Below are 23,932 nucleotides of genomic sequence, written 5' to 3'. Positions count from 1 at the left end.
ACTTCGATTCTAACTGCGTAAATAATACATGTGACGAGCTACCGTTAGGAAAACTTCATGAACTGGTAGAACGCGTGCCAGCTTCTCAAGTCAATGACACCATATACAGCTCCCCAGCGCAGGCATGGGCGAGGACAGCAGAAACATATAGTAGCACTTAGCTTGTATAAGCCCACATGCCACACCATCAAAAAGACTGCACTTCGTACTCCATTAACATCCAAAGTAGAATTCAGGGGAAAGAAAGGCATCTTGAAGGAGCTGAGGTTTAAAAATCCTGAAATGAGAACCACCTGCTCCGTGCCTCGGACGTGAAGGGGATGTGAAGGAACCCACATCCCTTCTCTTCAAGGACTTCTCATCCTCCCCACCATTTGTGCTGGTGTCATAGTTCTCTGTCCATGGCCATCTTTGCATCCATTCCAGAGGCAGATGTTAGGGTCCCCTACTCATTTTGAGGGGACCTCCAATTTAGAAAAGTGAAAAGTTGGCAAGTGGTTAAAAGCTAAGACCATGTGACTTCTATCAAAAACGTTGTTAAATGGTTAAATGCTAACACCACTTAACATCTACAAAAGCTAAAAAAAAAAGGGGGGGAGGGGAGGTTTATGATCTGAAGGGCAAGGTCAGAGATGAAGGGCAGTAGAAATCATAAAATGCGTTTCATTAGATCAATAAAATGAATGACTTCACTCACTTAATTACATAAATAAAGTTGTTTAAAAAATAAACTCAGGCACGTACCATGCTGAATTAGCAGGGGCTTTATGTAAGGCCAAGGAACTTGAAGCAACCCCTGGAAAGGTCACTCGCGTGTATGAGGTTTCTTTGCGAAAGCTTCAGGCAAAGCCAAGAGGAAAATCTCGCAAGATCCAGGCCTTAGAAGAGACCCAGGCAATACCCAGGGGGCCGAGACCTGGGATCAGCCGAGATGCCCCACGCTCATCCAGCCCTCTGCCCATCTGTTTTGAATCATGGCTGGAGGCATGTTTATGTGATGAAGCATTAGGGCTGTTGCTCTTGGCCATCTCAGTAACTGGGACACTCTCTCTTGGAAAGCCATCGACATCAGTACAACAAGCATATTCAAACGTGAATTTAGGATTCAAGAGGCTCAAGTGTGCTTAATTTTTTTAAAGCATGCCAGAGACTCTTTCCAAAGTTGTTTTTTTTTTCTTTTAAGACAATATAAGTAATAACCTAGCAAAGGGCTTAAAGGATTTCTTAAAAGAGAAAATGGATGTTTGAGGGATAAAGAAAGACAGGGAAACTAGAAACAAGTGCATATGAGAGATGCTAATGAAACCACAAAACCAACGGGGAGCACTCCTAGAAAGACCCCTCCCTATCTCCAAATCATGTGAAATATGGCCAGTACTGTCCCGAATGAATACTATTATTTTAATAATAAAATACCAGTTACTTTACATCCACCGCGGTTTTATCTATTTGGCTTAGCTCTCATAAACAGTTCTTCAAGGAGGGAGTCTTCTTGAGCAGAATCCCCCAACGAGAAGTCTCAACCCTGGGGCCTAACATAACCACGCCTGAATCTCAGGCCCACGTTTGCTCTTTCAATGTTACCATGCTGCTCTCCACAACATGTGACAGACGAAGCCACCAGGAGCTCTGTGGGCAGCGATTTAGACAGGGACTGCTTCCTGAACACAGGAGTGCAGGTGCACAGGCGTGTTTCCCCAGGCTTGGGGTCGGGGAGCAGAAGGAGATACTGTGGCTTGATCACCCACCCGTGCCCTGTTTTTGAAAAGCTAAGACACCCTGAATTAATTCATTGATGCCGAGACCATGAAAAGAACAAAACCTCAATATATCCTTCCAGTGTGACTTTAAATCTGACAAGGTTATCATTTCACACAGCGCCGTTCAGGAACTGATTTATGGGCTTCTGGGTGTCCCCTCTTGTACTCGACTCTAAGCTCACCTGGAATGATGGCATTCCGGGACGTTCCTTAAAATTTCATGAACTGAATCAAAGTATTGGCTACATCTAATTTCCGTGGAGGAACACAAACAACATTTTAATTCTTTCATCGGAGACTTGGGCTCTTGAACTTTTTCTCTTCCTCAGTTGCAAGCCAGTATCTTTTCCAAACATGCATTTCATCCAAAGGCCCGTAACTCTTAGAAAAGTATAGCGTCTTCCTTTGCTGCTGCTATTTTGTGTCTCCCTCTCACAAACTGACCTTGAATAAGGCAGCGAGGAGCAGCAGGCTTGCTCAGTCATCTTCCTCAATATCTGCGAAGGAGGTATCAGCCCCCCGGGGGACCCCATCCACTTGGGAAGAAAGACCTAGGAGGAGGGAGGGGTGGCTTGGAGGCTGGCCGACTCTTTTTTTTTTGAAGCCCATTTTTTCTGGACTAAGATCAAATAGAAAGGCAAGCCTGCGACCACTGTGGGTTCTGTTTGTAATATTCTCTTATCCAGAAGAGGATTATGTAAATGTCTTTTTTTTTTTTTTTTACCATATCCTGCACATCTCAGTAGTTTTCATTTATGGCCAAGAATGCAGTGTCTCCTTTGGTTGGCACACAGCCTCTTCCCACTCTTCCGTTTCAAGGGCAACAGGTGTTCCTTGGCCAACACACCCGCAGGAGCTCATCTGTGTGCAGGGAACATGGAAATCCTTAAGAGCGGCCCGGGAGCATATGGACTCGATCACAGCCCAGCGAGATCAAGACCGCGTTTGCTCTGTGGTGACTACAAGGCCGGTTTGGAAGCGCACCCATCCTGGAGCACCTCATTGTGGTCTAATGCGTAGTCCTTTCTTGCTGCATTGGGTTAATTTGTTCTTTTGCTTCCTAAATGATGAGCCACTGAAGCATGAACTGGGTGGAGGCCGGGTCAGTGTCTGAGTTTGCTGCGCATGTTGGAGCTCTAGTACTCGACGGGCATTTGCTCTACAGCCCTGACTCAACCCATGGGTCTCAAGACTCAGCCCAATGACACCTTCTCTGGAAAGCCTGTCACCAGAACAGGCCCCAGGCTCCTCTAGACCTGTCCTGTTCCGTACCTCTCCGTCTTTTCTAGCTATCACAGGAATGCACTTATTCATTATTAGTATTAGAGTGTTTTCTATCATTTACTATTTTATTATCCAATGAAAATTCTATCTTTTGAGGACTCAGTAGCAGGCCTTGTACGAAGCACATCATGTGAATCATCTCCTTTGGTTCCTCTGCAGTGGGTGCTGGGGGAGGAAGAGATGAGAACAGGTTCCGGAATCCTGAGTCCACAAGCCAGTGACCGTGCGCTTGCACAAATTCGCATTCTATGCCTCTTCTGGGGATGACAATAAAAATGGCAACTGTATAGGGTTCTTCTGAGAAATGCATTGACTAAGTCATGGGAAGTGCTAATACAGAGTAAGTGTGCAATAAATATTAGCTGATTTGAAAAATCTTTATTCTACAGATGAGGGAATGGAGACTCAAAAAGTCTAAGTGGCCCGTCTGGTGTGGCTCAGTGGAACTGGGACTATCTTTAAATCACAGAGCCAAGCATGCGGCCTGACACATTAAGGGAGCTAGATAACAATTTAAGTCATTAATTAATGAATAGATTTAGTTCTTAATCAATAGTAAATACAGTGCCAGGCACAGAAAACAACCTATAAAGAAATATTGGAATGCAATCAGTCTAAAATAAATTGCCTTTAAGAATTTATTTTCAATGCAAGCATTGAAATGTCCCTAAAATTCTCCCAGGTGGAAGTCATCCTAATTATTTAAGCATAAATATAGCAGCCTTTAAAAATAAAGTGCCATTTTCTCCAATATAAACCTAATGTTTGTAGCTTTTAAGACACAATTATGCACTCACTTTATCATTTACAAATTTTTCACTCTAAGTGATTTTCTCCTCTGTTTTTGATCTACCAAGAAGGCTCCATAGGAGACAGACTGCACAGTAATTGAATTTTAAGGCACTGCCAGTCACGTGCCTATGTACATAACCAATATACCAAGAGCACGCACCTCTCATTGGACAATCCTTTGAGACTGGTGAGCAGCCTGCAGCTAAATCTTCCTTTTGCACTGGAGATGTTTGCAAGCCCAGGATCTGCTCCTTTCTTTCTATTAGAGCTGTCTGGACACTTTTGAAAGCTTAATGCTAGAACAGTCCCTGGTGTGAGCAATGTACTTAGCCACATTTTGTAACCGGTATTGTTCGGAGACATTCCTATCAAGATCCTCACTTGCAAACTCTCAGCATAAAAGAAGAAACAGAGTTCCTTTTCAGGACAATGAACTTGGACTGCTGTTTACCAGTGAATGGAAACAACATTTCTAACCCAGAGAAGTGACACTCGGCCTGGTTTGGTGTCACCCCGGCTCCCTTCACGCAGGGTAACAATGGCGCCTTTGTGTGGGGTTGTCAGGGCCTCCACCAGAGTCAGGCTTTACTGCTCAGGCGACTGAATGACCACCTTCATCCTTCCTGGCTTTTCCCAGCTCCTCTGCGAACAGAGCATGGAAGAAGACCGAGCCTCCACCATGGGCTCCATTATCTCCAACTTCAAATGGAATCCCACTGACTCACAAATGCACTTTTCAAAATTTGGCAAATTTGCCCCGACATTTGAGAAGTAAATAGGATGCCGTTAACAGATTAGAATTCCACAGTCAAGTGAAATCAGCCTTTGGAAATAAATGCCGAGACCACTCGGCAGTATCCTACAGTATTTGCTACTGAAGTCACTGAATTATAAAGCCGGAGATTTAAAGTTAACCTGGATCCACGTCTTGGCGCCATTGCTTAATAGCTATGTGACCTTGGCCAAACTATTTAACCTCTCTGAGCCTTGGTTTTTCTCCCCTATAACCGGAGAGTAATAATGACTTTATGGGGTTTCTGGGTGGCAGTATTACAAAGTAATTGTTAAGCATCTAAAACTTTTTTTAAAATTCTTTTTGGCTGTTAGGTGATTTTGAATGAACAAAATTAGGCGCCTTTCAAATCAGCATGGATTGTGAGTGATAGCAAAGGTTTGTGAGTGGGATCAGGGAAAAGTGAAGTTGCCACAAAGAGCTTTGAGCGCCTGTTAAATGCTCCAGGTGGGTGGAAACCGCTTCATTGAGCTGAAACCAATGTCATCTTCCTAAAAAATAAAACCCCTCCTTTCCCTTGGTCCCTACTGGCTAATGGCATCAGAGGTGTCAAAGTCATCCTTAGTATCTTATATTCTTGCTCCTAGGTTAATGCAAGCTGCACTCAATTAATGCATGGAATCTAGTCTTCTTCATCTTACAGCCCAACTTCTGCGCTCCCACCAAAACATTTCTCCATAAAGTCCATCTAGGCAAATTCACTGGCGGCTCTCCTTCCCCACGTCCTCTCGGTCCACCCCTCTACCCAACTATAGAGTATTTAGTCAGGAAGTACCACCCAAATGTAAATCTGTAAATCGGAACAACCTCCGTGGAGGGCACGTGGCAATATCTGTGGCAATGACAACACTGTTACTTCTAGGACTCTCTCCTGCAAATACACTCACACACACAGGGAAAGACCTCAGTGCAAGGTTACACACTGCAGCACGATTTGTAACAGCAGGAGACTGGGAGCAACCCAGATGTCCATCAGTAGGGAATGGGTTCAATGAATTATGAAGCATCTACACTCAGCGGTTGTTAAAAAAATGAAGAAATCATTTATATGCTGATTTGGAACCATCTCTGAGACATACTGTCAAGTGAAAAGAGCAAGGTGTGCGTGAAGTAGTGAATGGGAAGGTGAAAGAATATATAAACACATTGTCTCATAAATGCATGAAAATGTCGGGAAGGACTCACAAGGCAATGATAGCACTGGTTCAGTAGAGGAATTAGGTGCCAAGGGAAATGGGTCAAGGGAGATTTAAAAATATATAAGGAGAATATATGTGTGTGTATGTGGAATTGAGATATACATAAATATATATACATACACACATATTTTCTACCCTCTACCTTTGACTTTGAGGCATGTAAATATACTACCCATTCAAAAGTAAATTGCATATATTTGTTACTCTGCCACATAAGTCAGGCGTCATTTTCTGTTTTCCCTAGACAATGGCAACACACAAGTGGCTTCCCCTCCCCCAGTCTTCTCTCCATCTTACACACAGAGGCCGTGCTGGCCTCCCTGGAACACAGCTGTGAGCACATCCACTTCCTGTTCAAGCTCCCTCTGGCTTCACATCTCCCATGGGATGGAGTCCAGCTTTCTAGCCTGTCCTGCTCTACCATCGAGTGTTCCATGCTGGTCTCCTTATGGTGACCTGTGTGTTTCCACATCTGCTTCTGTCATTCTGTCCTTCCACTCGGATGTTCTCCCACCACCCCAAATCTCAATCTTTACTTGATTGAAAACCTCAATTCAAACCTTTCTCCATCAACTCATTCCAGAATCCACCACTTGCTTCCATCCCTAGCTGGAAGAAATTCCCTTCTCAACAACCCCAGCTCTCGTTTTTGTTATCTCTTTATACTACCCGTCACTTTACAGGGGGGGCATAGTTCATTTTGTACACATTAACCTATTCAGTCAGTAAACATTTATTTACTAAACACCTACTACATGCTGGGTGCTGAAAGGGTGATGGGGACACAGTAAGAAAAAGCCACAGCAGCTCAAGGAGATAACAGTCTTATGGGGGAAGCCAGGCAATTAATAAAAAACTAAGCCTTTGATGCTAATTGTCTATCATTTCAATGTGGAGAAGTTTTAAACTCAAAGTGATGACTGTTAGCCCAAAGCAACACCATCGTGTTGTAAAGGTTAACAGGCCAATATTTAAATCCCAACACTATCCCCGAATTATGGTTCTCTGGGTCAAGGTTTTCCAACATCGCCGCTATGGGTATTTGGAACCAGCCACCTCCTTGTGGTGGGGCCGCCCTGTGCATTGTAGGGTGCTCAGCAGCATCCCTGGCCTCGACCCGCTAGATGACAGTAGCAAGGTCTTCCCATTACCAAATGTCCCCTGGTGGAGGGTGGCTTTTGCACCCCCACCCTCCCCCCTTTTGAGAAGCACTGCTTCAGGCAAATTCCTTAACACTTCTGTGTTTCAGTTTCTTTGGTGCCTGGGTTCTTTTTAGGAAACCCAGCAAGCATTTGCAGAGTGAAAAACAAACTTATAAAACAGGGAGCATACTACCTGCTTCAAAAGATTATGATAGGAATTAACAGCAAAAAATGTGAAAATGTGTTTAAAATGCTTATCAATGCTTGTATCGATAAGAATAACAACACAACTTTGGCTGATTTGTTTCCCCTTGTGCCCTTAAAAAACGGACAAGATCTCCTGCCAGGACCTGCCCAGGCTAAACTAGTGTTAAGTCCATGAACTGCCCAGATTGTGAACACGACTTTGGCTTGTGTTCAGGGCTGTAGAATTACGTACTGCCCTGAACTTGACTCCTTGGGAGGATGCAGGAAAGGTCTTGTCAGGCTACATCTGCAAGATAAATTCAACTCTAGTCAAAGTCCGGGCTCCTTGAACATGGATATAGGAGCTGAAATATACATAATCTGAGGCCGGGGGTTCTGGATCTCATAAAAGTGTCACATAAAAGATGGCAGGATTACCTCGCTGTTTACAAAGCCAGGCTTTGGTTCGCCCTCTTGTCCAAAGCTTTATTTGCACATCCCCAGTCATCCTTGTAAACCATTTATTTTCTCACGCCGTTGGACACTGTGAGGCTTCAGAAGTGTTCTCAGGGTGTTTGAAATCAACAAGGCAATTAGGGAGGTTTTAACGGAATCAAAACTACAATCAACAGTGCTTTGCAAATGTCAACAGAATCCTTGGCATGGCTGACCATGTCTGTACTGTGCATTCGTGAGGAAATCTGCAGATGATCTTAAATAAATATGCATCGTTCTGAATTCCAGGATTTATTTTCAAACTGGGAAATGGATACAGTGATGAGCAGTCTCTGGCAGGATCCCTGTATACTTTGGGGAGAAGTCTTTCCTTGAAGAAAAGATGGGAAGGCAGGTTTTGAGTCAGACAGACATGGCTTATAATCCTGGCCGTGTGACAGAAACTGGGTGACCTGGGGAAAATCATTCATTTTCTCAGAGCTTGGTTTCTTCAGCTTTAAAATGAGGACAGTGTTGGGCACCTCAAATTAAAAGGTATTAAGTCCAGCGGAGTGTCTTTGCAAGCCTTTATTTTCCATCCTCCTTCCCTTTAGGGAACAGAGCACGGACTCACTGGTTTATATTTTTCTAACACCTGCAAAATTGCACACTTTCTAACCAATTTACTCTCTCTTGACCAAAATGCCTTAAGACACAAATGTTCCACATCTGTTTTACTCGGCTAAATAACATACGCCCAACCCATCACCTTTTCCTTCTTGCCACAAACAGTTTCCTTTAACTTTTTCATCATTCCACAAGAAGGCTCCCTTGCAAATCAAGGCATTGCTTTCTGGGGTCGGGAGGGTGGGGGGGGTGGGGGGCTCAGGAATTAACTCTCTCTTATGTAGCAGGCCAGACAGAGTTATCTTTGTGCAGCACCAGGCTCCCAGCCATCATCTTTCCTGTTCTTAACATATCATGATAAGAAAACTCAGTTGTGTTTTTAAAAGCATAATAATTACTTGTAGTTCTCTATGGTTTCCAATAAACCAGTAATTTTTTTTTCCAAAAAGTCCATGAATAAAACAAACCCCGTCACCATTGGAGATGCATTTCCATGCCAGCGCGGATGCTTTTAAGACCATTTGCCGAGCGCTCTGCACCGTTTGACCAGTTCTGGGGCAGGGGGCACGCTCTAATTACTGATTGTGAAGTTCGGTATCTATAGCAACAGGCAGAATGGACAACAGGAAGCTTCACCTTCTGGGGCACCATCCGAAGTTTATAAAATCAACTTGAGGCCAAGGCAATAGTCAATCAGGAGGGCTTTCAGAGCGCGAGTGCTCCGAGTCCACACTTAAGAGGCAAAGAAATCATTTAATAAGACAATCGCGGGCTCGGGAAGGCAGAGTTTATTTAGCTTGGCTTCGCCGCGCCTGCTGTAGTAATTTATCCTAATGGCACCAACTCGCCTGTGATTTGATACAGCAGGAGACCGGGGGTATCGGTTTAATCAAACCTCAGCCGAGCTGCCCGTTTCTTAACTATCGTTGCCGTATACCAGTATCAATCAGTTTCACCGATCGGATGGCACAAGGATATGAATTTTCCCAGGATCCAGGGAATCAGGCTGACATCATTCTTTCTAATGTGCCTGCTTTCCAATGGCACGATTTCACCCCGCTCACATTATTTCCTGTTCTTAGAGCTGAGAGGTGAAGGGGCTGGATTCTGGTCAGCTGTGGATGAGAGGGGTAGCAGGGAGCTGGGAGCATTGAGGTCAAACTGTTTTGATTGCTGGCCCTGCCTCCTGTTAGATGTGACCACGGGCAAGTTATAAAACCTCTGGGTCTTCATTTCCAGGATTTACCAAGTCACAGAGCGATTATGAGGATTGATGAACTAGTATCTGAATGAGCCTAGAACAGTGCCTGGGAAACAGGAAACAGAATCTCAACAGAAGTTAGTTTCGTTCTGGCCAGCCCTCATCTCCATCCCCAAGTTAGGGACAGGGTGGGGGATGTGGCTGCCTTGTTTTTAGAGGGCAAGAGTCTAAGCTTTATAGTATTTTACAGGCCTGGTCACACATGCCTTGATAATCCAAGGATGGCATCTAAACTCAGATCCTCATTCTCAGTTCTTCTGTCCCCCTGAGGCCAGGGAGTTCCCACATGCTCTCTGCCTTTGGTGCTGGCCTGGCCGTTGGGAAGGGTAACTAACCAATGGGCAGAGCTCTCCCATCTCCCTTCTTTTTTACACAGCATGAAATCTTATTTAAAACACTGTCCAGGTATAGGTAAGAAATAAGATCAGGCCTTTTCCTCTGGGCGAGCAGAGAGTGCAGAAAGGAGCGAATGCTCATCTTGACTTATTGTTTAAGAGGAAAGAAGAAGAAAGGGCAGTGGAGTCCCAGAGTGTCAGGCAATGACCACGTGGACAGCGAGGCCACGGGAAGCGTTCAGTCTTTGCCTGTGACACTGACTAGGGGAGCGGGGCCAATGCAAGCTTCATTACAGTGGGCCTCAGCTGCTACTTCTATAAAATGGGTACATAAAGACTTATTTCACTGGGTTGTCATGACAATGAGACAGGCTAATCCAGCTGCCTCCACACTGAAAGAGGAAATAATGGTAGCTAAATTCCTGGGTGGGGAAGGGCAAGGTGTTAAGGGCCTTTTCCCAAAAGGAGTCCTGAATCCAAGCCTTTTACCATTCAGCCCGATTGTTCACATTTTAACTCAGTTACTTCAGCTCCCGGGTTTCTTGCAAAGAGACTTGTCCACTAACTGAGAGAGTGAGAAGAGAGCCAGGGAGAGGGAGGGAAGAAGGAAAGAGGAGGGGGAAGGAAGGATGGGAGGCCGGAAGGTGAGAGGAGGAAGGAAAGAAGGAAGGGAGATAGGGAGATAGAAGAGAGACAGAAAATGGAAAGAAAGAAAAAAGAGAAAGGGAGAAGCGGGGAAGAGAAAGAAAGAAGAAAATAGAAAAAAGAGAAAAGAGGAAGAAGGGAAAAGGAAAGAAAGAAAACAGAAAAAAAGAGCAAAAAGGAATAAAGAAGGGAAGAAGGAGAAAGGAAGGAAGAAAGAAAGGAAAGAAGGAAGTGAAAGGGAAGAAAGGAAAGAAAGCAGTTAATGCTCTGCTCCGTCAAGCCTTCCCCACTCTCCATTCTTAATGCTGCGGATGTTGTGTGGCGCGTAGAGGCTTTAGGGTCTCTGTAGCCAGGTACGGAGGTTAATGCCACCTTAACGAGGGGCTCATTTCTTCCTCCCGCCCACCTTCTCCCTTTTCTTTTTTGGCTCAGCCTAAGTCTCTCACACTAGCCGATGAAATGTAGTCTACAGCTTTTAATTGTGCCCAGAGGCAGTACAACTTCATAGAGGTTTTTAAGCAAGTGGCGCAGGATTTGAGAAACAGCTGTGTTGCGGGCACATGTGCTCCGAGGTGGAACAGCCCCGTCAGCACCTGTACCCGCTGAGCACACACCCTCACACCCTCCCTGCGTGTGCACAGCTGGGACCCATCAGGGTTGTAAGGAATTAATACTTTTAACTTGGTACTTTATGGCACCTAGAGGAGCCTGACGCTATATTAAATCCGGAGTACATAAGTAGGATTTTGTTCAATCTTGGAGTTCCTGGGGTGGGGGCTGGGTGGGATATTAAAAACGCACACACAAACACACACGCGCGCACACACACGACCTCTTTTCCGATGCCGAGAACGAATTGTTTTAATATCCCCGTGTTTGGTTTATTTATTATTAGAGATGAGTGGCCGCTTTTAAGGAGTAATGGGCTTTTCCCCGGCACTAACCTAGTATTCCCAACTGAGTCTCGCTCAGACTCCCAGCGACTGTGGAAAGCTGCCAACGCGGACCGTTTGCTCCGAATCACTCTTCCCAAAGCCTGGCTTCCCTTGGTACAGGCCCCCATGACACTCCTCCCACCTTTTAGACTCTGAATTAGATCTTCGACATCCTACTTGCACTCTGCCATTCACAAAACTCTGTCACACGCGATCCCACTGGATTCCCACCTCTTCCCTGGAAATCCAACAAGGCCAGGGTCTGTGTAACCATTTTACAGTCATGCAAAAGGAGGTCCAGAGAAGTTACCTATCCAAGTCAAGGCAAAACCAACCTCAGACCTTAAAATTCAGTTCCCTGACCCCAAGCAAACACGTTTTTCTCTACGGCATTGCAGACACAACATGAAAAGTGTATGGTAGCTGGTACTCGCTGAGTACTCACCGTGGGGCAGGTAACAGGCAGTTTTCACAGATGCTAAACTCGTGTGACAGCCATGAATTTGAGGGCCCAGGTTAGGCAGAAAAAATGACCCTGCCAAAGATACCCGTGTCAACCATGGAACCTGTGAATGTGACCGTATTTGGAAAAAGGGTCTGTGCAGGTGTGATTAAGTTAAGGCTCTTGAAATCAGACAACATTCCTGACTTACTGGGTGGGCCCGAAACCCAATGATGTGCCCTATAAAAGAGAAGCAGAAGGAGATGTCAGACAGACGGGAGGAGGCCAGGTGACCACAGAGGTAGAGAATATCCTGACAGCCACGGAAGCGGGAGGGATAAAGAACAGTTTCTCCCTGCAGGCTCCCGAGGCGGGGTGGCCTGCAGACACCTCCATTTCAGACCTCCGGCCTCCAGAACTGAGTGAGCGAATATCTGCTGTTTTAAACCAGCCAGTCTGTGGGAGTTTGTTACAGTAATCCTGGGAAACTAATACAGGGTACTTTGCTCTGGGCACCACATTAAATGTTGCTGCTAACGGGGGCTGTTGGCATGAGAGCACCTTACGCTTTGGGCACTGTTAACGTGCAGAAAGGACGCTGCCACTGGGAAGGATGGTCCTGCCCGAGGTGTCCCGTCCGCCCACTTGCTAGGAAACCAAAGTTCAGCCCAAGGGAAGCCAGTCCCTGGGATCTTGACCGACACCCGGCAGAGGAGGCAGGAAGCCTTGTGTGTCGTAGGCAAGTGACTGAATCCACGGCTCCGTTACCGTGTGTTGGCCAAATGAGATTCTCGAAGAGGAACACATTCTGAAAAACTGTGCAGTGTTACACGGGTGTTGGTCATTCGCTTCAATCCATATTTATAAAGCCTCCACGAAGCCTGAGACTCCTGCGGCGTGGACGGCCCTGGCGTGGAGGAAGGACACAGCTCAGCAGGTATTACTGCGAAGCTCTCCAAGCGCGCTTTCTCTTAAGTGTCCACTTATCATCCATTAATCTACTGAAACCTCTTTAGAAACCACGCAGCCCAGAATGCTAGGCTAATGTAGCTCATACATTTAATTTCTGCAATGCTTCTTTGGATTCTCCTAATTTGCCTCTTTCGAGCACTGAACAATAAGACTCCAAACCCACAATGACACGCCATTTGTTTATCGGATTGGTAGATTTTTTTTTGGAAATTAGTTTTTTTTTTTTTTTTTTTTTTTTTTTACGAGCACTCAATGCTGGTTAGGAGGAGCCGGCATCTCAAGCACTGTGTCTGGTCACTTAAAATGCTCCAAGCCTTTTGGAGAGGAATTTGGCGATGTGTCTCAGGAACCTTTAAAAATTGTGTTCAACCTTTGACCCGGTAATTCCATTTCTGGGAAACTATCCTAAAGACATAATGGGAAGGAGGGAAACTGCTTTATGCACAGAGATGTTTATCAGAACACTCTTCCTGACAGCAAAAGTATTTAAAACCATCTAAATGCCCAATGACACAGAAGTAGATGAATATGATAGTGTGTCCCTCCGTGGACTAGCCACCACTAAGAACTGTAGTTAAGAAGCATTTATAACAACATTCAGAAATGGATAATGTTAGGGGAAAATAAGAGGCAGTGCTCCAAACGGGTATATGGTAGTGACCTCAATGTGAGACGCAAACATAGCGTAACCCAGAAAAAAGATAGACAGAAAAGCATGGAGTGGTTATTGTTACCTATAGCCAGCAAAATTGGAGTGAGTTCCTTCTCAAAGACTTAGGAATCTTCTCCACTGAACTCCATTACTATTAAATAGAAAAACTTACTTGAGATTAAGAACCCCCATTTTCTAACACATCATAGTTGGGGGGGGTGGGCGGGTGGTAAGTTTATGACATGTCCTCCATTTCTTTCCTAATTTGCTGCCTTGGATATTTCACTATCTTTTCCTACTGGCTTAAACAATTCATGTCATTCAAAGCAGCCCTCCAGCGCAGCCGTATCATTCATGTTAAACATGGGAGAAGAACAGGGGCTGGGAGAGGCCCCACACAGCCCATCACCAGCTCGGGAGCCAGCTCTGGGCACCCATCTTCATGTCACAGTCTTTTTGAGGAGACCCTGGGCTCTTTTTGGATCAGTGGCTTGTTTCATGTTTACAGATCCTGTAAATTGCATAACTGATGGTCTTTCCAAGTTTGCGGGAGGCTACAGGAGGCTCAGAGACCAATCTCTGGCTTGCTTGTAACAAGAGCACATAGGTTTTAGGGTCCTGGTCTCATGCTCAGCTCTGTGTTCATTTTCATACTCTTGAGTTTCTGTCCTACTTAGGGATCACCTGCACCCAATTAAGTCTTCATGGGCTGTTTTAAATAATTGTTCGAATGAGTCAAGGTATTAACTGTTGTTTTTTTTTTCCATGAAAGATGGGCTGTGTGTACTGCCATGGGTTAGAGAGGATTTCAATACAGGGGAGGCCCAATCAAATAGAACCACCCCATTTGAATCCAAGCTGCAGCAACTGAACGGGCTATCGAAGAGCCTGGGGACAGGAAGGAGTTAAACTTGTGGCAGCGGAGGGTGGGAGCTGCAGCACTGAGGGGCCTGGCCCCTTCCTGCACTGGGGGAACACAGGGCCATTAGAGCAGGCAGGAGCTTGCACTTGGCTTTGCTGGGAAAGCAAATATTGTGCATATTGCAGTGTTCCTGTGGGCGAGCTAATTGTCGAACTGCCCTTGAGATGTATATAATTTTGTCTGCAGCCCCTGCTCCTCCCTCTGTGTCATCACCAATGGGCCAGGAAATTTGAAACATCTACACCCATTAAAGGGAGGAAGCGGGCCATCTCTGATACCCACGGCCCCTAGGTGAGCCATCTGGCTGCCTGGAGTGGCTGGCTGACTGGGATAAGGGCATGACTTTATGTGCTCTTTGGTAAGTTGAGAAGGGATGCTATAATACATTCCTGGGGCTGCCATCACAGAATGCCAAACTTCCCTTTCTTCTCTCCTCTAAAGACATCACATCACTCCTTGGATTTAGGTCCTATCCTAATCCAGTATAACCTCATTTTTAAACAGTTTTTAAAATATATGTTCATTGATTTCAGAGAGGAAGGGCGATGGAGAGAGAAATATAAACATCAACGATGAGAGAGTATCATTGATCAGCTGCCTCCTGCATGCCCCACACTGGGGAATGAGCCCACAACCTGGGTATGTGCCCTGACCGGGAATCGAACCCTGACCTCCTGGTTCATAGATCGACGCTCAGCCACTGAGCCACGTTTGCCAGGCTACAACCTCATTTTTAAAAGTTTTATATTATTTTGGTAAGAACTTTTGAGATTTACCTCCTTAACAAAATTTTAAGGATACAATGCATGATTGTTGACTGCAGCACACTGTTGTACAGAAGTTCTCTAGAGTTTATTCCTCTTGCTTAACTGTGTTGTCTTAATTTGATTACCACGACAAAGACTTACATGCCAAATAGGTCATATTCACAGGGACGGGGGTGAGGACATCAACGTATTCTTTTGGAGAACACAGTTCTACTCCTAACAGGTGTCTGACGACCATGCCTCATTAGGAGCAGTCTGGGTTCCAGTCCTGACTCTGCCCCTGACCTAACCTCAGCTCCCTCAGTTTTGAACATGGGCCAGATGCACCACCTACCTCCTGGGGCTGTTGGGAAGATTAAAGGGGACCATGTGTGATGCAAGCATACTGCACACCATCGACATGCCCATTAAGGAGGAGTGGTGACTCGGCCTTCGGACTGTCACCTATCTCTGTGACTCAAACTCAGACATCACTTCCAAATACCGAGAGGCTCTGGTTTAAGAGAACAGAGAGCGAATAATCATTAAGTGGACCTGGCTCTTTACAACAGAGGTTCACGCTGCCTGGATGTCTCTCCGCTGCCTTCTCCAACCCTCCTTCCCAGCCCCTGCTCAGCCCTTCCTTCCACAAGCAGCGGCAATGCTGACACCTTCTCTGGCTGCAGGTGCTGCTGGACCCATCGAAGGAGTGCTCAAGGGAGGGGCCCGGGATTGCCCGATAAAATACAGCATGCCCAGTTAAAATTGATTTTCCGATAAATTTGCATTTTAGTCTAAGCATGTTCCAAATATTGCAAATACCAGATCAGGGTGCAGACCAGAAGTGCTGGGAAGTTACTGCCCTGAAAATAGTTCCCAACCCATGGCTGTTGGGAGCTTGTGGGCAAGGACCCCAGGTTGTTTGCCCCCGCTGGGGGGTGCCTCAGAGGACTGTGTTCCACAGGGGCCCCAGCATTCCCCAGTGGAGTCTGCACCACGTGACCACTGCAACAACCGCTCCCGAACGCACTGTGCTGGCTCACTCCCCTGATCAGTCTCTCTTCCCACCTCCCAGGGAAGCACAGTATCAGTCCCCTGCCCAGCCCCACCCTCCTGCTGGAGACTGAAAGTTTGTGTGTCTCCCCACAATTCATATGTTGAAATCCTCCCCCCCCCCACTGTGATGGCATTAGGAGGGGGGTCTTTGGGAGGCAATTAGATCATGAAGGAAGAGTCCCATGAAGGGGTTAGTGCCCTTCTAAAAGGGACCCCAGAGAACTCCCTAGCTTTTTCCACTATGTGCGGACACAGTGAGAAGTCAGCAGTCTGCAACAGACGAGGGTTCTCACCTGAACCCGACCATGCAGGGACCCCCGATTCAGACCTCCAGCCTCCAGAACTGCAAGAAATAAATTTCTGTTGCTTACAAGCCACCAGGCGCGGTGCTTTGGTATAACAGCCCCACGAACACACCGCCCACCACTGGTCCCCACACAAACCTTGTTTATTTCCTTCAGAGCCCTTATCACAATTTGTAATCACAGGCGCATACGTTGGTCTATTTGCTTCGCCTCTTTGCCTGCTAGACTGTGAGTGCCATCACCATGATGGTGTCATTCATGGCTGTTCTCAAGCACCCAGCACTGAGCAGGCACTCAATGGGCACCTGCTCGATTGCGGAGAAACAGATGATGATTTGGGAGAAGGCTCTCTGCTCAGGAAGAACGAGCTGGTCTTTAGCATCGCAGAGCTGCGTTCAACAGACGCTTGACTGTTGAGACTTGACTTTGTGTCTCTCATTCAGAACTTGACCTTGATCAGTCACCTGAGCCCTCCTCACCTCAGTTTCCTTATCTGTACAATGAGGAGGTGGGGCTAGATGATTTCTCTCCTGTCCTACGGCTCTAAAATTCTATGACTCTATATTGTGGGTAATAAACTTTACAACTGTGAATAAATTACTGGAAATGAATATTTAAGTGATGTGCAAACGTTCACGCAAGTGCTGTCTTAGTCTTTTGCATAGTGTTAGAAAGAGAAATAAAACCGAGATACAAACGATCAGGAACATTTGTGCTGGTCGCAATGGGGTGCCTTAGCTCCTGTTTTTCTGGAAATGGTGTATGGAAGAGTTGTCCTTAAATAATTTGCTGGGAAAAGGATTGAGAGAAAAGCAGGCATCCTGGAAGCCGGAAGCCCCCCAATAGATGGATGTTTCAGGTTTGGACATTCCTGGAAATGGTTCTAGGGCTCGGAGAAGCAGCAAAGAAAATTAGACCAAATATGCTCTCCGTCTCCCTTAGTGTGACCGAGCTGCACAGACCACATAGCTTATAAACAACAGACGCTGGTTCCTCGCAGCTCTGGAGGCTGACAGTCTGAGATCAGGTGTCAGCATGATCAGCGGAGGGCCCTCCTCTGGGTGGCGGACGTCTTGTGTCCTCGGATGGTGGAAGGGGCAGCAGAGCTCTCTGGGCCTGTTTGATAAGAGCATTCATCTCATTCATGAGGGCTCCACCCTCACCACTAAATCACCTTCCCAAGGCCCCACCTGCTGATTCCATCACATTAGAGAGTAAGACCTGGACATAGGAATTTTGTAGGGGACGCAACATTCAACCATACCACCATCTCTCTCCCTCCTGGGGTCTATCATGAGCTTCAATAATACTCGGCATAAGAGAATGATGACTTGATAGGTGGGTCCTTTATGTACTTGTGAACCTCATCTCCTATCTCTAAATCAAGTGCAGAACACTTTTGACAGGACAGTAGACTTGAACCAAAAATCTTGACTTTCATAGGTACACATACAAGGGTGGGCAAAAATAGGCTTATCGTTGTAGGTACCCAAAACACAGAGTTTATTCTGATATTCTTATTTATTAATCATTGTATTATTTTCCTTTCAAGCAACTATAAATCTACTTTTGCCCACCCCTGTATTTAAGAGGAAAGATGAAACCACCTAACTTCCCGTGTTGTTAGCAAGCTGGGAAGGAGGAGCAGAGGGGTAAGATTCTCTGACTGAGCGTGGGCTATGTCCAGTCCTGGGGATCAGACAAGTGTGGGCATCAGGTATGGCTGGGAGCTCTTTGGGGCACCCACCAGAAAGAATCACATTTGTGGGGGTGCCTAGCAGGGTCCTAAGAGACAGCTCATCCTCAAGGAGACATATCTGATCAGCCTGACCCCTCTGCAAAGCTTGAGAGGATGGGAGAACTAGAATTTGAATTCAGGATGGAGGCTGTTACACAAATCTTTCTCCTACTAGAGCTGGTGGACACACATCTGGGTTCATGGCAGGACATGGCCGATAAATCAAAACCAACTGTTCTTTGGACAAAACTCTGTAATATAATAAGCCTGAGCCCTTGTACTACTGTGACACCCTGATCCTTTTCTAGCGCCCTTGCTTACACATTACTCATGCCGATTTCTCCCCAAAATTTCCTCCTGCCTTTCTTTTAGAACTTTTCAGTCTCTTGCCAAATGCAGTTTTTTTGTGTGTGTTTTTTTAAACTTTTGGGCTTTTATTTTTTCATCTTACTCCTTCAGAGGAGCACGTTAAAAAGTGGAACCATAACATTATTGATTACTGAACTAAAAATAATATAGAATACTGAGTACATGATTTCAATTAGGTTTAAGTTTTTATTGCTAAATAATGCAGGAAATTGAATGTCCTCTTGCCAAAAAATGATTAGGCTGAACACCCCCTGAATAAGGAGCTACTGCAAAGCCAGGAGTCTGTCAACACACATGTTGGATTTCCTGCTGTTTTCAGAAACGAAAATAAAACATGAGAGAGAAACAATGACCGAGGAAACAATCTGCAGGTACAGAGTCACTTCCAGCCAGCGCTCAGTGCCGGGCTGCTTGTCTATCGAGGGCCTTGCTCATATCACAGAGACACACGACCCCACAGGTACTCAGCCCCTCCAGCTTTGCGGGGTATATACACGACCTGTCACATTTATTCACAGATCTGGGATGTCCTCCCGGGGTCACAGTGTCTATGACCCTGAGTGCCAGAGGTACAAATGCACTCTTCTGGTCAATTCAGTCCTAAGCATATTTGCTGAGAATCTATTATGTACAAGGGTGGGGGTTAAAGGGGCAGAGCTATCAATTAAGACCAGGTAGAAGAAGGTAGGCAGTGTGCCAGGTGCTTCTCAACATCTCATTTCTCATAACAGTCCCCACAGACCTATAACAATAGTATTCTCTTGTTATTGTGAGACGATTCAGAAAGGTTAGGTAACTTGCCCCACACAATACCCAGCTGATAAAAGGTAGAGCTGGGATTGGATTCGGCGGCTGTCAGACTCCAGAAGCCCTTGCCTTTCCACGCTACCTTCCCTCCCAAAGCAAAACATCCCATTGCTTCTTCAGAGTTGTTGAAAGTGGCCCTTCACTTTCCCACCGACAAGAAAATGAAAGACGAGCATAACCGCAATGAAAAGAAGTGAGAGGCGAGGGGGACAGAGTTGGACGGGAGTGTGTGTCTGGGGTGGAGAGAAAGGCCTGCTTCCCTCCCTTCACACAGGCGCGAGAAAGACTTGGGGTACCAACTATTAAGTCTCTGCGCCAGTCAGAACTGGGTCAGATATTCTAGCAGTGAGCACAGCCTGTTCTCTGCTCCAGCTGTTATCTGAGCTACACAGCTGGGGGGAGGACTCCAACCTGCTTCTTGGGCTCAGAGCTCAAGGCTTCCGCAGCTCTCCAAGCAGCACGTGCTGGCCTCTCCCTGCGGGGAGGAGGAGGGGGGGAAGGAAGAAGGGGGGAAGGTAGAGGGGAAATGGGAGGGACATTCTTGTGTCTGGTGGAGCAACTAATTATCATGCTAGATGAATCTGCCTGCCTCCTGGTTATCAATTGGGGAAAATTTTCCTGCCAGTTGTTCATGGGTGAAAGGCTAAATTCTTTAAAAGTGAATTCTATAAACAGCCTAGGGCAGTGGTTCTCAACCTTCCTAATGCCGTGACCCTTTAATACAGTTCCTCATGTTGTGGTGACCCCAATCATAAAATTATTTTCGTTGCTACTTCATAACTGTCATTTTGCTACTGTTATGAATCATCATGTAAATATCTGATATGCAGGATGTATTTTCATTGTTCGCGGCCCACAGGTTGAGAAGCGCTGGCCTAGGGGGTGCTGATAAACTGGGGGTCCTGGGTGCAATGAGATTGCTTGATAAAAGGCCTATCAGAGGGTCACCTCTCTACTCAGCATCTATCAGGCCAGCAGTACACTGGGATCTCCCAAAGCCCTGGAGTCGCAACGCGCCCTGGCATGGGGAGGACTGGAACTTTCGTTTCTGTGGAACTGGGATTGTAAACTCACATCCCACTTCCAAGTCCTGTTTCTAAACTATCCTGACGTATGTGACACCAAATCTTGGACCTCACCCACCTGCATGCTTGGAACACCTCCGTCTCCATGCACGCACCACTAGGCCTGTCTTAGAAGCAGTAGAGAAAAGAATTACTGATCGCCTTCTACTTATCCGGATGCTATCACTCGCTGTTTCTGGGTTCTTGGTGAAAAAACAAGCAGTTGTTATATGAATTTCATAATTTAGAGATAAATAATGAACACCGAACTCAGAGCGAAATACCCTAGTGTTCATTTTATTTAATATTCTCCATTGGTGGAAATAAATTAAAAATGAACAAGGCTTGTTTATGCCTGCCTCACATTGCTCTCCACTTTTGAATAGCAACCGCATATTAATTTGCCAAGATCCCATAAATTATAATTAGCCCGGAGGATTAACAGCATAAATCCTTGAATTTAAAACCAACCTGCCTGGCTCTCTCTTTCCCGTGCCCTAAAGTGAAAAAGAACCATAAAACCTATCACCGCTACTTGATCCATTAAACTCGGGAGACATTCTTATTTCAGCTTAGCTAGTGGAGGTGGTCTTTGTTCAATCTTTTTAAAGTTACAGTGGCTCCATGTGAACTGGGAGGTGGGACACTTGCCCTGTCGGCCCCGGCCCGGTGCACACTCTCTCGTGGGAGAAGAGTGGAAGAGGGGCCGCTGGAGGCACGCGTTTTGGCTTGGCACCATTTCACACAGGATCCTGGCACAGATCTGAGGTTAAAAGCGCCCCCCTGACTCTGTCTTGTAGGTCATATATTGTTGAGAGTCCCAGAGTACTTGGAAGATGCCCATGTACACGTGCGCACACAGACACGCACACACGGTCTGAACTTGCATCCAACGAAGTTCATGCCAGATTGATTTCCTCACTTCCTGAAGTATTCGCTGTACATAAAGTATATTTACTTGTGCTCAGGTCGGCCTGGACAATCTCCCCCTGCGTACCGCAGGCACACGCTTTCCCATCCTCTCTTCCCTTCAGGCCGGCTGCTCCCAGTAGCCGTGGCCACATGTGTTGAGAGATGAAGTCCAGAGCAGCATGTGGGTGTGCAGCTGGCTATGCTTTTGACATGCGACTCCGCTATGCAGGTGGCCTCCCTGTACCGTGACTTGTAACGAGAAAGGGTGGACAACTATAAAGAAATCCTTGGCTTTCTTCCCTTGGATTCTTCAGCCTCACTCTGCTCCCTTCTGCTTTCTTCGTCTTGACTTGGGCTCCGAATCCTTGGCCCCAGCTCCAAGCTTGGATGCTGCTCTCCTGCTGCTTCCCTTCCTGCTTGTTGCAGGAGACCTCCTCCATGCCCGGGTGACTCCCTCTGTCCCTCTGTTCCCTGGTGTCCCACTAGTCTAGGAGCCTGTTGAGAAGAGGAAGAGCATCTGATTTATCTGCTGACACATCCCACCTTGACTGCTCCCTGATGCTCAGAAGATATCTGTGGAATCCATGTGATCATAAAAAAGGAGAAAGATTTACACACAAGTCAAAAAAAAACTAAATGCCTGTCTTGGACCTCCAAAACTTCTGAGACTTCTTATATTCGAAAAGCCTGATTGCACGAGCAGAGATTGAAAGGAGCCACCCTGGTCTTCTTTATACAGGCACAATCGGAGGCAACTAATATATTTTGAGCATTTGAATTCACCAGGCACTGGGCAAGGTGCTTATATTGATTATCTTGTTAATTTTCACAACCAATTGTAAGATGAGTCATGATCCCATTTCACAGATGACAATGTGGAGACTCGGGGATGTCAAACGCTCACTGTGACGGCCCCGGCACTGACCAGTCTAGGGATGAACATCCTCTGGTCAGGCGGTGCTTCCCCTCCCCCTGCAACATGTCCACTGGAAGACGTCCGCCCACTTCCAGAGGAGTCCCAGGGCCCCAGGAGCTTTGCTGTAACGGCACTCACTGAGGGAAGCATGCCCGAAACAAAAGAAAGTGGGGGTGATGTCATCATAACTACTCTTGTTTACAGTTTTAAAACCATATGCAAATCTTGACATTGCTTCTGCAACTCAAAACAGAGCGCTCATGAAAATTCCCGCCCGGTGTCAGGCGACAGCAGCCACACATCGACTATCACGCTTATTGGTTGAATGCCTGTGTCCTTCGGGGACTGTGGGCACTGCAGGGTCTGGTTGCTCGCCACACCACTTCTAGAAAGTCGTAGCCCACCTGGTGCAAGGGAGATATACCATCCTTATTTGTTGTATGAGTGACTGAACTTGCCAAACTAACCAACTGTGGTTGAGTACCATGGGTACAATTAAGCTTCCCAAAACATGTGGACGCTGCTAGGTAAAGATGAATAAATTTTGTTCTACAAACAGGCATAGCAAGAGGTGCGACATGATATAAACTGACGGATGTCACCTTGAGTTCCAGTCACCCCACTATGACATTACAGGAAGCACTCAGTCAAGGGCTGGCCTCAGCAGTGACTTCCATTTACACGCAGGCTAATTCAAAGGGGGCTCTGGACCCCTTTGAATCAGAACATCCCAGGCTCTGAAGAGGGAGACTGCATCAAGGCAAATCAGTGTGTGACCCACAGTCACATCACTCATCACTCTCCTGATCCTTATCTCTAGAGAGGACGCTGGAACTTCTGCCAGGAGCAAGCCGATCTCACCGACAGACACCATGAAATCAGGCTCTGGGTTCAGCTCTGCTCCCACAAAGTAAGTAAATGGGCCTAGGTCTGTCCCAAAGGCGTGGTCTGGCCTGTTGAGTGACACATTTGGAGAGGAAATGCTCTCCCTCATAGAAGGGTCTAGTTAGAACCAGAATCATAAAGCTAAAGTCCATGTAACACTCAGACAGGGGGTGGTGGGCTTCCTCACTGCAACAGTCTATTTTATTTCACATAGATATTCCTGATTATAAACCAAGATGTCAATCTTAGAAAATCTTGATAATATGGAGAAAAGAAGAAAGTGAGAATGTGCACATACATGTTTCATTCTTCCCAGATATTTTTTTACATGGACATTGAATTGGGCTAAATATATTCTAAACTATATTTAATCCAGTTCAATTAATATTCACTTCATATTATTGCATGATTCTTTTATGCCTCTAATCATTTTTCAAAAAAACAAAACAGTTTTACTAACTGTTTAACGTTCCACCCCATGACTTCATTTACTATAATCTCTGTAACTAATGTTTACTGTTAGGCACTTGGGCTATTTTAATTTTCTATTACAAATAATTTTATGTTGGTCACTTTGCATACCAACTTTCACAGGTATCTAAATATTTTCTTGGGACAAAGTCAAAGATCTAGAATTTCTGGGTGAAAAACTGTAAAAGATCAAGAAAGATTCTATTTTCACTTGGGGCTTAAAAATGTGCACACCACATCCCACACAGGGTTAGGGTGGGGCATAGCACCCACCCTAGGGT

At 46.0% G+C, this 23,932-nt stretch overlaps 1 protein-coding gene and 1 long non-coding RNA gene across 2 annotated transcripts in view; both read right to left on the bottom strand.

Moving 5' to 3' along the window:
- Positions 1-23,932, bottom strand: part of WWOX (WW domain containing oxidoreductase) — a 933,211-nt gene that overhangs the window by 75,493 nt on the left and 833,786 nt on the right. The gene's annotated exons all lie outside the window — the stretch shown is intronic.
- The window catches only part of LOC107184492, a 123,261-nt gene continuing 119,901 nt past the window's right edge, over positions 20,573-23,932 (bottom strand). Inside the window, exon 4 of the long non-coding RNA XR_001515338.1 lies at positions 20,573-20,595. This is a non-coding gene — a long non-coding RNA (uncharacterized LOC107184492). The remainder of the gene's footprint in view (positions 20,596-23,932) is intronic.

Source organism: Myotis davidii, unplaced genomic scaffold (genome assembly GCF_000327345.1).
Source record: "Myotis davidii unplaced genomic scaffold, ASM32734v1 scaffold391, whole genome shotgun sequence".
Taxonomy (NCBI): Eukaryota; Metazoa; Chordata; class Mammalia; order Chiroptera; family Vespertilionidae; genus Myotis; species Myotis davidii.
Note: the sequence above shows the minus strand (reverse complement) of the source record. Positions and strands in the feature narration are given on the sequence as shown.